Genomic DNA, 13,750 nt, shown 5'->3' on the forward strand with positions numbered 1-13,750 from the left:
GCAGCAGACTGAGGGCCAGCAATCTCTCAGCAATGGCTACTTTGGAGAAAGTCTCCTCCCAGTTTTATCTCTCAACAAGACACCATATGGCACGGAATACCTCTCTGGTCGGTTGGGGTCAGCTCTCCTGACTTTGTCCCCTCCTAGCCTCTTGCCCAGCCCCAGCCTCCTCGCTGGGGGGGTCAGAACGAGAAACAGGGAAGGCCGTGGCATTATGCCAGCACTGATCAGCAATAGCTACAACACCAGTGTGTTATCAATGCTGGTTTAGCCATCAGCACAAAACACGGCACCATACAATGAACTCCATCCCAGCCAGACCCAGGACAATCTCCACCCCTTCTTCCATACCATTTGCATCCTGCTCAGCTCCTGCAGTATTCAATGCATTTCCATCAACCACCCCCACCCCCTTCCCCATCCTTTGACATGATATAAACAGAGTGTACTGGGTTTGGCTGGTGTGGCTCAGGTGGACCCAGGCAAGTCCCAGCCCACTCCTGATTTCTCCCCTCCCTCAGTCATCTGGAGTTTTTTGAAACATCCAATCAGGTCATCAACCTAAAGACAAGGCAAAACATGTAGCACCCGACTGTACCCCACACAAGTCTTACAGGTAGCTCTGAGATCCCCTACAACCATGGGGAAAAGGAGCTCACCACCACCGCCACTCATCTTCTGAGTGCAATACCTCAAAATGAAATTTGCAGTTCACAGGCCCATTGGCTGTTTTTTCTCGTTCATATGGTTCTTCCTGGGCATTCCCTTCGGGTCTTTTCCTCTTTGTCCCCATGCACATGTTCTTCTGAGGTTGGCATTTGGTCCTGGTTTTCTATTTTCACAGCTCACAAGGCCTGTGTCTTGCTGCACTGTGCAAAGCCCAGACTCTGCCCCAGTAACCCTGTATGGCCACCCTGCAGGGCTGGGCTGGGATGTGGGAGCCTCCCAGTCCGGCTCATAAGACTGGGCCCTTCTTTGCACGTGACAGGACTTGTTATGGGGGCGCCTTAGAGGCATCCTAGAAAGGGGCCATAGTCTTTGGGCATGTTCCAGCTTGTCCATGCCCCACCACCTCTCAGGCAGCCTTCCACCCTCTTGAAGTCCCCCCACGCACATACCAGGCCAGTCAGGGCTTATTCTGCAGCCTGGTGAAGTGGGCGAACCCAGCCTGGCCTTTTCCTTTTGTTTCTATTCACACTTATAATTCTTCACTCCATTAGATCTTAGTAAAGAAGGTTTTATCCATTTCATACCTATGCTTTTGTGGCTATATTAATTTGATTTCTATAGCTTTATAAATGTTCTCTCTCTATATATAAATAGTAAGGTGAACCTTGCCATCAAACTTACTGCACCTTGTCAAAGCAGGGTTAAAACTTTGTTAAATTCCATTGAACTTACTGAACTCTGTCAAATTATTATTTTACCTCAATACAACATACTGCTGCTGCTCTCTTTTGAATGAGGTGCATTCCGCTCTTCTGTGACACTGTGGGAGGCTAAGGTCCTTCTTTTGCACTCTCTCCTGGTAGGACACCTATGAGGAAGAACCTTTTTCTGCTTTGGTCATTGCTGAAAGAAATGGTGAAGGAAGTTCAGAGAGGTGAAACATGGAGGGGTGTGCTTCTGAGTGTATTAAGAGTCCCTAGATGTGCTCTGTGCCTTCTGAAAGGGGAGAAATGCCTTCTTCTAGAGGGCAATGTCGCTGATGCTTGCAGAACCCCTTCTGACTACACAGGTGAGATGTTCCACAGGCATGCTTCTTCCATACTGGGTATTTGAAGGCACAGGCCAGAAAGCCAAGGATGGGTATCACAGCAGACAGAGGAACTGGCAATGAGCCTTTCCAAGACAAGTGAGATGAATCTCACTGGGATAGTGGGGCTTGTTCCTGGAGTCACTGTTGCAGTAAAGGGTAAAAGAATTTGGCAGAAAATAAACCCCCTTGCATTCCAGCTTATCCTCAGATGTCAGAGGCACTGGGGGTGGCTAGGTTTAGTTTCTGAGTAATGTCCAATTCAGCACTATAAGTCCGGTCATGTAACTGTCATGATGACGGATGTACTTATAGCACACTGCACTCTCGGCTTACCCACGTTCAATGCATGAGAATTACCAAACTTAGGGAGTTTGGTTGCCTTAACGAACTATCACAGCTAGATTAATGAGCAGCGCAGTCTATTAAAGCAACAGTATAGGTTTTTCTGGATTGCCGGTGATAAATAGGCCGTCTGCAAAGTACATGCAAATGTTGAATACAGTGCGCAAAATCAAAAAAGAAAGCGACTCTCTATATAGAGAGAATTTTAAGTTTCCTGGGGAAGTACTCGGTACAGCCGAGCGTTCAAATCTCACCCAGTAGGTGTCCCTATGGGGGGGGAGAGAGAGGCTCAGCCCATTGACTGGTCCCAGAAATCAGCGATGTCCTCCTGACTTGTCTATGATGGTATCTTCCCTAACAGTCTTCCTCTTTTGGGGTCTTTTTGTACTATTTTTTCTTTTAGGTGGAGCTTGAGTGACTCTAGTCATACATACCTTTACTTTGATTGGTATAAAGTTCTCTTGCTTTGCTTTTAAAGGTATATGCTAGAAAAAGTTCAGAGCGCATGCTCCGAGGGGGGGTGGTTGCACCTTGGAGGCGGGTAACTTTTGGGATGGAGGTGTGTTTTGGTAGTATAATGATATTATATAAGCAAAGTTCACCCAGAGGACATGATATAGCGTGTCACTACTCCAGAACTGGGCACTTATGATATAAATCAGAAGTAAGGCCATAGTGTTGACAGAACCCCCATTCTTTCACCTCCTTGCTTCAGTCGATTCAATGCAGGGACCTTCCATTCTTGTTCCAGTAGTTCCAGTTCCCTAGCCCCGTAGTGATGTCACAGAGCCTGGCCGTGGTGTCTCCACTCTGCTCCACCCTCCATGTTGTTTCTCTTAGAGTCAGCACACCAAGCTCCCCTGCTGTTGCTAACATCTCAGCTTGCAGGTTATGTTGCTTCAGGAATTATTACGGAACAGATCTCTTGCACATCCACTGCATTCCACCCTGGAGGTTTACCTTCCCTTAAGGGGGGACACATATCAGTAAGTCACCTCCAGCAATCACTCCACAGTCACACACAGAAATGTCAGGGCTCTGTGAGGTGTCCACATCTGAGCTGTCCTCATGCACTCCTCATACACACAAGGTGTTCAGAGACACCGGTCCTACCCTTGCATACGCACGGGCACTGCAGTGCAGCAGTCATAGGGTCTCTCTGGCCTCCTCTTGACACTCCCAGAGGCTGGCAGGTGCCTCAGCCCCGCGGTGTATTGCCCTGCTCTGCACACATCGGAGGAGCCCCAAGGCATGAGGAACGGACACGGGGACATCAGGTCAAGGAAGCACATCCCAGTGCTGCATTCTGTTGGTTTCCCAGGGGACGTTACTCTCAAAGTGAAGTGACTTCAGGACACTGCCATTCATGGGATCCCCAGGAATAGCGGATGGCGTTTGTGCTCACTCAGGTTCGTCTCCCCCCACGCATGCAATTTGCGTGCTTACAACTCATCTGTACACTGCAAACATGGACAACATTATCAGAAGTGAACTGGCCAGAAGGCAGAGATTTTGGAGCATCGCCTGAGGAGGTGGCACATGCCCAAGTGGCACCACCATATAATGAGTTATCAGAAGACTATTTACTGATGGATCCTGTCGTGTGGTAGGGAACCATCGGAAGTGAAAAGCTGCTGTGTGGAGTCCAAATGACAAGTCACTGAGGCCACTTAAGGAGAAGGCAAGTCAAGTCAGTTTGCAGAAGTGAAAGCCATCCAACTAGCCCTAGATATTGCTGAACGAGAAAAGCGACCGGTACTCTATCTCTATACTGACTCATGGATGGTGGCTAATGCCCTATGGGGGTGGCTACAGCAGTGGAAGAAGACCAATTGGCAATGCAGGGGTAAACCCATCTGGGCAGCTGCATTGTGGCAGGACATTGCTGCCCGTGTAGAACACATGGCTCTAAAGGTACATCATGTAGATGCTCACATGCCCAAAAGCCGTGCCACTGAAGAACATCGAAATAATGAACAGGTAGACAAGGCTGCCAAAATAGAAGTAGCTCAGGTGGACCTGGACTGGGAGCATAAGGGTGAGCTATTTGTAGCTCGATGGGCCCATGAGACATCAGGACATGTAGGGAGGGATGCAACAGATGGGCTCGTGACCGAGGGGTGGACCTGACCATGGAGGCCATCACACAGGTCACTCACAAATGTGAAATGTGCTGCAATCAAGTGAACCACCAGAGTAAAGTCTCCCTGGAACAGAGGGCGGTGGCTGGGTTTTCAATATGTCTGTCTCCTTTGCTAGGGGGATTTCTGTCACCTGCAGTAATCCTTTCAGTCGTGTCCCAGATACAGTTCTGTGGCCCCAGAGGAGTGGACCACTTCTTCTGTGATTTCACCCCATTGCTGGAGCTTTCACACACTGGCACTGTGACACTCATGCTCTTTGCTGTCATGACCTGCTTTTTAGATCCCATCCTCCCCTTCCTGTTCACATGGTCGTCCTGTGTGCATCAGAGCTGCCACCCTGAGGAACATCTCCCATCTGGCGCAGGCAGAAAGCCTTCTCCACCTGCTCCTCCTGCCTTACTAGGGCCACTGTTTTCTATGGCACCCTCATCCTTGACTGTGTGATGCCCAGAAGAGCTCTCCTGAGAGAGTTTGACAAAGCTCCTTATCTACACCATCCTCAAATCCCTGTTCACTCCTCTTATCTACAGGCTGTGGCCTAGAAAGTTTGGGGGAGGGAGACACTGAGAAAAATGCTCAGGGAAGCTGTGAGCTGCACGGAGAGCCCATGGGAGTTGTGGGCCTGCAGGAAAAGATTGCTTCTGGTTCTCTTTTGAACCAGCCCAGAGGACCTGCACTGGCATGTGCGGTGTCCTGGGCACTCCCCTGCAAGTGTGGGATATGAAGATGGGTTTTCGTGCGTGACACAGCAGAGAGGTGCTGGTGGAGCTGGCTGGTGTCATCATGAGGCCTCTCTCAAAATTCTTGGAAGGGGCAGAGAGATCAGGGAGGTTCCAAGATCCTCAGAAAAGGCAAATCTCAAACCCATCTTCAAGAAGGGCAAGAATGAGGATGGGGAGTGTTATAGGTTGGCCACCTTCACCTCAGTCCCTGGCAAGGTGACAGGGAAAATGCTCTTGCAGCCATCTCCATCGCTTGAAGGGCAAGAAAAGGATTGCTGAACCCATGTGGGAGGGGAAGGAAGGGCATGCTGTGTACCTGGACTTTTGCAAGTCCTTAGATGTCGTTTCCCGTAGTCTCCTTAGAGCGGATTGTTGACAACTGGACTGAAGACGTAGACGATGCAGTGCATGGGAAGTTGGCTGGACAATCAGGATCAAATTCCATCAGTGCTACATACACCTCTGAGGAGCCAGATCCTAGCAGCGTCCCTCCGTGATCAGCAAACTTTCATAAAAGATCATTAAAAGCTGGAAATTAAGACTTTTTCTGCTATTACATAGGTTTCCTTTTCTGCAGAGGCTTCAACATTTTTCTAAAACTTACATTCTGGTCTTGACTCAGTTGCCCGCACAGAGGTGGCCATGGCATCCAAGATGCCCTGTGGTAACTGAAGCAGCCATGTGGGAAAAGCGATGCAGGAATCCTTCGGATGTATGAGTAGGTTTGCAGGCAGGGAAGCTCTGGGGTGGTGCAGGGCATCACCTTCCTCCAGTGCTGCTGGGTAGGCTGTGAAGAGGCCTCTCAAGCACAGCAGACAGTATGTCCCCTTGGATGGTGGCTGTGAGGTCACTTCTCACTGGTCAGCAGCAGCAGCAGGGAGAGAGATACTCTGAGGTCATGAAGGTCATCAGGAAGCCGCCCTCAACAAGATGACACATTTGGGGAGGTCAGGAGCAGCCTGGGCAAAAGAAAAGGGAGATTTGGTAGAGGGAAGAGGGGCTTGACCAACAGACACGAAAGATTTTGAAGAGGTAAAATGGGTTAAGGGGACGTTGCTGCGAAAACACTGACTGTGAAAACATTCCTCTTAAACCCTTTCACTACCTCTAACTAGTAACCTTAAGCCCCAACCCAACCCCTACATACTTCTCCTCCCCCTCACAATAATCCACTGTCACTAACCTAGCTGAGCTTAGGCTATCCCTAACCTCACAGCTTAAATCTAAACCAAATCCCAAACCCGTAACCCCTTACCCTTACACTTACCCTGTTGCTCAGCCTAGCCCCTAGCCTGTACCTCTAGTATTAACATGTTGGCCTTAATCATAGAATCATAGAATCATAGAATCATTTAGGTTGGAAACACCTTCAAGATCATTGAGTCCAACCATTAACCATGCCCACTAAACCATGTCCTGAAGTACCATGTCCACTCCTAGCCCTCACCCCAGCCCTAAAGAAAACCCTAACCCACCACACTCTAACCTAACACACCTTAAACACTAGCCAGGGAACCTCAGCAGAACAGCAAACTCTCTCCCTAACCCTTTGCCTAATCCCTAGCCCTCAAAGGTGAGTTCTAATACCTAATCTACTACCTGAACACCTAATCCCTGAAGCTCTCTCCCATGCTCTGCTGCCCTCATCTTGGTCACCTCTCCTCAACTTTATGTAAGCTGTTTGGCCCCGTGGGATCAGGGCAGGGATCGTGAGGTCCCAGAACAGTCGCATGGCATTGGGAGAGGAATGTGAGGTGACCTGTATCTGATGAGCTCATAGGCCACAAGGAGGAGATGGGTGGGAATGCTATGGTGAGGTCAGATGTGCCTCGGGATCTCATGGGACAGCAGGTTGCACATGGCCATGAAAGCAAGCATGAGGTCATTGGAATCTCCAATCTCTTGGGGTCATTGGCCTTTGGCAGACACATGGCTGGCATGTGGCTATGCCATCACTTTTGCCTGAGAATCTGAGAGCCAGCAGCAAGCATGTGCCTTGGTTGTTGTTCGGTACCTGGAGGTTCTGGTTTGTGACATCCCCAGTAAGAAAGTCACGCAGCCTCGGTGCAGTAGCATTTAAAATGCCATTTGAGAGAGCAAACTCTACAAACAGTGAATAAGGCCAACTACATACAGGGCTGTATTAGGAGGAGCGTGGCCACCCAGGCAAGGCTGTTCTCATCCCTCTGGCCTCGGCACTGCTGTGGCGACATCCGAACTTGCATGTCTGGATGTGGGGTTCCCCTGTCTGGAGGAGCTGGAAGGAACTGGAATGGTCCCAGAGGACATCTGCCAGGATGGGCGTTGGGGCCTCTTTGGAGAGGCTGAGGGACTTGGGCTTCTTCAGCCTGGTGAAGTGGAGGCTCAGGGCACGATGGTAGTAGAGTGCACCTGCTTGAAGGGTGGCTTCAGAGATGATGGAGCTTTTCTTGGTGAAGTGGGAAGAGAAGGAAACCAGCACAAAGCGCAGCTTGGAAGGTTCAGACTGGAAGTGTTGAGAAAGAAATGTCACTCAAATGGTAGCCTTGTGGTGCAAGAGGTCACCCAGGGAGAGACCAGATAAGCCCATGGCCTTGTGTTTCAAGGAAAATCCAGCCAGGCTGGAGACACATCCGTGAAGGAATAGAAACGCTGGGGTGAGAGCTAGGTGGGAAAGCAAGATGGACGTCAACAGCCTGAAGGGAAAGAGAAAAGGCATGGGACAGGTTATGACAGCCTGCAGTAGAGATGGCCAAGTGCTCTGGCAAGGCTGAAAGGCAAAACAGGTCCAAGGTATTTGTTTTCTTGGCTTTGTCAGCTGCCTCTGCCACCAAGGCCTACCAGGCAAAACTGGTTTGGAGGCTGTGGACTTAGTTTCTTCCTCACCCCTGCTTGGGGAGGCCGGGAGGTGTTGCACAGTTTCCCTACGCTTGGCATTGCTCACCCTCACATCCTGCTGACCCAGGAAGAGCCCTGAGCCATGCATGAGGGACAGGATCTGCCTTCCCAGGGCCTGGGGATCAGGGCTTGGCCTTTCTGCTGCATAAAACAAACCAAGGGTTTTCTCAGCATTACAGCCACCTGCACAGTGCTTTTGCCTCCCTGCAATCACAGCCTCCAGTTATCTGCTCTAACGAGTCCCTGGGGAGGCTTTGTCAGGAATGGCCCTCAGTGGGGCCCATTAATGCTTCAAGGTGCTTTGCTTCTGACTTTGACTTCTTGAGAACTTCATTTCAGTCTGCTCTCAGTAGCTGAGGTTCATGTGCTCAGCCTCAAACACACCATGGGGCTCATTAAGATACAGAAGGCCCTAGGAAGCCATGTCTCTTCCTGCAATTTTCTTCAAGTCTTCAAGACTTGTACAGCTAATTAGAAAGACTTCATAGTGTAGTTAAGGAGGAAGATTTCAAAGTGCACCTATACCCATGATTTTTTTCTTTTAAAGGATAGGTTTTTTTACTTTTCAGTATAGAGAAGAGGTGATAGAAGCATTCTCCAAGTGATAATGATCCAGAGTGTCTCCTCTGGAGGTCTGGACAGCTAGGAAAAGCAGTGTCTTGAGGTCTGACACTGTATGGACACCCTTGCTCCTCACCTCTCAAACCTCAGCACTTCTGACATTGGCCACCTGGGGGCTTCCATCTCTGTTCCTTGCCTCAGGCTTCTCCACTGATCTCTACAGCTGGAGGTTACAGCTCCATTGCATCATCTCCCCCCTGCTCTCCTTAGAGAACTGGCTGCACACAGGCCCAGCAGAATTTTTCCTATTTGCAAGCAAAGCAAAGAAAACCATGATGAAGTTTCATAAACAATAAGTCACACTCCTCAACCACATTGCGAAGAACAAGCTGCCCCTAATGAGGCTGCCTTTCTACAAGAGATAGTCTTATATGTTTGTGACAGATACTAAAAAGTTAGAGATAAACACAATTAAAGATTTGGCTAAAGAGGCAATTAGGCTACTGGAGGACAGGCAAGCTCTTAGCTCCCTGAAGCTCAAAGCAGCTGCATAGGGGAGAGGTATCTTGGTGAACAAAGAATAAGGGAAGGAGAGAAGTGGAGCATCATGGAAAGGGCCTTTGCCTAGGCAGTCTGCATCTGAAAAGATGACTTTCAGAAATGGTCATTGTGTCAGGACAGGTGTAACTATGTGAAAGAGTAGAGCAACTAAATACACCGTAGGACAGGCAGAATAGTGGCAACAAAGTTACAGGGGAAGATGGTTATTTCTTTGGAATGTCCCCTTTAAAGTGTCATGGAATTGGTAGGGGTCTCTTGAGAGTGAACACAACCCAATGTTGGGCCCATCTTCTAAGAGGCCAAAAGTGCAACTCAGGGAACCACAGGCTGTACAAGGTCACTTTGATGAGGAATTTGCCATTGAGTGACTCCTCATGGGTGACACTTCTGGGCACCTAAAATAGGACAACTTCGGCATGGCCTTCCAAGGGTAAATCAGGCCTTTCCAACCTGATTGCTGTCATGACGAAGGAAGTGCATTTGTGCATGAGGGGAGCACAGTGGATGCTGTTTACCTCCACTTCAGGAAGACTTTTGGCACAGTCTCCCTCAACATTCTTCTACTCAGGTTAGGACATTATGCTCTGGATGGATAGACAAGGAGATGGGCAAAACACCAGTTGGATGATGAGGCAGAGAGCGCAGTGGTCAAGGGGCCCTACCCTACCTGGAGACCAGTGGGACATATTGGGGCATTGTGAGGCTGCACGGGGGAGTCTCCTGGGCGCTGTGCAGTTTAACCCCTGTATCCATGACCCAGAGGAGGCAACTCTCATCACATTTGTTGATGGCACTATATTGGGAGGACCATGCCCGTGCCTTGGGATGCCATTCAGGGGAACCCTAACAGGCAGAAGGACTGTCCTGTCAGGGACTTTGTGAAATACAAGAAAGACAAAGGCCAGATCCTGCGCCTGGGATAGACTAACAGCCTGCAGTGGCAGGGGAAGGGGACTGCCTGGCCAGAGAGCATCTCTGAGGAAACAGCCCTGGTGGTGCTGGGGGACAGAAGGAAAAAAACAATCCAGCAGTGTTGGATGATCCAGGGCTACCTGGTAGCAGAGGTGGCCTGCAGTGTCCTGGAGTGTAGAAAGAAGAGCCTCGCCAAAAGAGTGAGGGAAATTATTGTGTCCCCTGCCCATCACTTGTCAAACCACCTGTAAACTACTGTGCCATTTTGGGGACCCTGGTTCAAGTGTCCTGGGTCTGGCTGGGGTGGGGTTCACTTCCTTCGTAGCAGCCCCTATGGTGTTATGTTTTGCACTGGTGCCTAAACCAGTGTTGGTAACACACCAGCATTTTAGCTGTTGCTGAATAGTTTTTGCACAGCGTCAAGGCCTTCTCTGTTTCTCACTCTGCTCCCTCCCAGCGAGTAGGCTGGGGGTGGGTGAGAAGATGGGACAGAATGGGAGACAGCCAGGCCAGCTGACCCCATCTGACCAAAGGGATATTCAATACCATATGAGGGCATGCTCAGCAATAAAATCTTGGGCAGAGGAAGAAGGCGGTGGAGTTTCCTGTCGTTCAAGATGTCTCTTGAAGGGAGACTGTCTGGGTGTCACTCTGCCTGTGGGAGGTGGTAAGTGATTGCCTTTGCATTGCCTGTTGGGTTGGATTTATATTTGGTTTAACCTTTTTTCATTCACCTATTATCTGTTTTTGTCCCAACCCACAAGCTGCACAACAACTCCATGCAGCAGCATGGGTAGAGACCTAGCCAGCTAAGGATTGCTCTGAGGAGAAGGGCCTGGGCAGCACAATGATGCCGTATGAGCCAGTGGGCCTCCCATTTCAAAAGGAGAGCGGAGAAACTGGAGAAGGTCCGGAGGAGGTCTGCCAAGGTGGAGTGAGGGGCTTAAGGCATGAGCCGTGAGGAGAGTCTGAGGGAACTGGGCCTCTCCAGCCTGCTGAAGGAGGCATGGGGCCACCTAAGAAGAGCCTACAGCTACCTGGAGAGATGGTGGAGCCAAGCTCTCTTCTGCAGTGGCCAATGATATGACAACCTTTGGAGCTCTTCTTTGCTCCTCAAAGTCACAGCCAGCCTGGAGGCTGGACTAGAGACTCCCCAACAGTCTTTTGCCCACCAGCCCTTCCAGGAGCCTGTGCCTTGCCACACGCTGTACAAGAAGAGATCGAGTTGGAGGCGAGGGTCTCTACATCATACACTTATTGGACAGTTCAGGGTGGAAGGGAGCTCAGGTGGTCTCTAGTCCAATGCCCAGCTCCAAGCAGGGTCAGCCCTGAGGTCAGACCAGGTTGCTCAGTAAATGTCGGCATCCACAGAGAGAGCTGACACATGAACCAGGCATCTAGGCCACCATTACAGAAATGGAGATGAGGCATTTGACCAACTCCATGAACACAGCTCTGGGTATGCCACGCCTCCTAGACGTTCCTGGGAACATCCACCTTCTTGTCTACAGGAGTGGGTTCCTTATGCAAGTTTCCTGGCATATCTACAGACCAATAGGATGCTTTTGGCAGCAAACAGAATTGAAAGAAAGCCTGTGACTGGGGTACTATCAGCTTAGTTGCTACCAGAGTGGGAGATGGAGGGATCTCAGAGCTGCCAGGTTCCTGCTGAAGATTTAAGGCCTCTGAGATAGCAGCAGAAGATACTAATTTTGAACTGGCATAGCCTTCAGATCATTTCACATGTGATGGCTCTGCTCCCCCAGTTCAATCATTGGCACCTGGAAACCACCCCTGCTTTTCCTTCCTCTCCTCCCAAAACCTGACCAATTGATGACAGGAAGAAAGGAAGCAGAAAGGCCCTAGGCCTCCATGACTCAGCTGGGGTCTGGCACTTGAAGGGCCACAGAGTCCTTCCACTGTGCTTCCATAAAGAATCAAGCTGGGAAGTGAGCCTGCAAGTCTGAATCAACAAGGTCCATGGACAGGCAAGGCTGTGTCTCTGGCTGTGTCTGGAGACCAGTAGCCCTACAGCATAGATCAAGCTGGGGCTGAAACTCAGGCCTAGGCTTCAATGGTCTCCTGGGCCCATGGACAGAGGTGTGGCTGGAGGCCGCAGGTGATGCTGCTCAGGACCCTGACACTGCCATCTTAGACCCCACCTGCCAGTGCCCTCAATAGGCCAAATTCTCATTCCCTGATGTGCAGGGTGGGTATGCTCTCTGCTACTCTCCTTCTTCCCATCCCTGGGGATCTGGGAGACCCCAATTTCATGGTCACTATGGCCAAGGTTGACACTGGTCTTCGCATCCCTGACCAGCTTTTCCTCTTCTGGGAGTTCCAGGTCCAGGTGAGGATCAGACTGGATGGCCTATTCAGAAACTGACCCACACAGAAGCTCCCACCTCATCACTTGCCTGTCCCATAGAGATCATCCATATATATCTGAGCTGCCCTGACATCACGCAAGGTATCCCCCACTTCTCTCCTTCTGTGTCGGTCTCTCCTAAGCATGTTGTGCCTCCATTCACCAAATAACCCGTGGGAACTGTCCTTCCTCACCTCAGCTTATTCCACTCATGTCACAGCTCTGCCATGGTCCGCAGCGCTCCCGCTGTCCACACCCCAGGTGGTGGGCTTTGATGCCCATGAGGACTGCAGCACCTCAGATGTGGCTCCAGGGCCAAGGCCAGGCTTGTAACAAGGAAAGCTTCTACCAAGTGATGGGAGCCCTTCTCTAGAAAGGCTTGGCTTCTCAGCAGAGGCATGACGGAGTAGATGGCAGATAGCAACATCATGATGAATGAGGTTCCCACAAAGAGCAAAAGCACTGGCTAGCATATAGTGGGAGGGCTGGTGTCCATCAGGCTTGGAGGATGTGACGTTTTCTCCACTTCGAGCTTGTAAGAATTTGTGCGATTTGGTGATTTGGGGTTAGGGATGTCGGCAGGCTGGAGAAGGCTTAGGGGAGGTGGTGGGAACACTGTGTGAGGGAGGGTTGAAGAAATAAAATATCCCAAGGGCTAGTCTATACACAGACATCTACCTTGATGGTCCCTGAGGCTGGGAGCTTTTGGGGGTACAGTCCTGCCCTACTGTTGTACCCGGGGAGCAGCTCCATCTCCTCCTGCACCTCCTCCAAGCAGGGCCAGGGGTCCCTGGAGGTCCCTCAGACCTGGCACAGCTTTGGTTGCCATTGCCATCCATGGGGTCCGGTCTTCACAGCAGCGTTCAGGCCCTGCAGTGCCAGAAGCCCCGTCCTGGGACTGACACTCTCCTCTCCTTGTCCCAGGGTCCTCCTCCCCACGGTTGCTCTCAGCAGAGTCCGTGTCTGACACCGCCATCAGGCTCTCCTGGCAGGTCCCTGAGTACCCAAGAGGGGGCATCACCAAGTACATCATGGAGCTGCAGCAGGTGGGGGGCACCAGCGAGCCCCAGTGGATCGACACTGAAAGCAGCGCCGAGACCACCAAGGTCGTCGGGGGCCTCAACGCCAGCACCAGCTACCAGTTTCGCGTCCGTGCCAGCTCCCATGTCCCAGGGGAATGGAGCCAGCCCGTGAAAGCCAAAACCCTGGGGGACAGAGAGAAGGGTGTCCCAGCAGACAGGGGGCTTGGCTCTGCAGGAGCTTGGGCTCATCATCTGGGTCAGCAAAGAGTGATGGGGTGCTCATGTGACTTCAGAGAGTGGCTCTGAAGCAGCAGCCCAAGCCCAAAACACTTGTGGGAGTCTTCAGAAATCCTGCTCCGCCTAGTCCTGATGGGGCAGGGGTGGCATGGTGACAGCACAGCACCCACAGAGTGGCTCTGCCTTGGCCAGAGGGTGACACGCTGTGCGAGGGGCTAGAGGAGCAGGGCAGAGCTGGCACGGGA

This window comes from Haliaeetus albicilla, chromosome 31 (genome assembly GCF_947461875.1).
Source record: "Haliaeetus albicilla chromosome 31, bHalAlb1.1, whole genome shotgun sequence".
NCBI lineage: Eukaryota > Metazoa > Chordata > Aves > Accipitriformes > Accipitridae > Haliaeetus > Haliaeetus albicilla.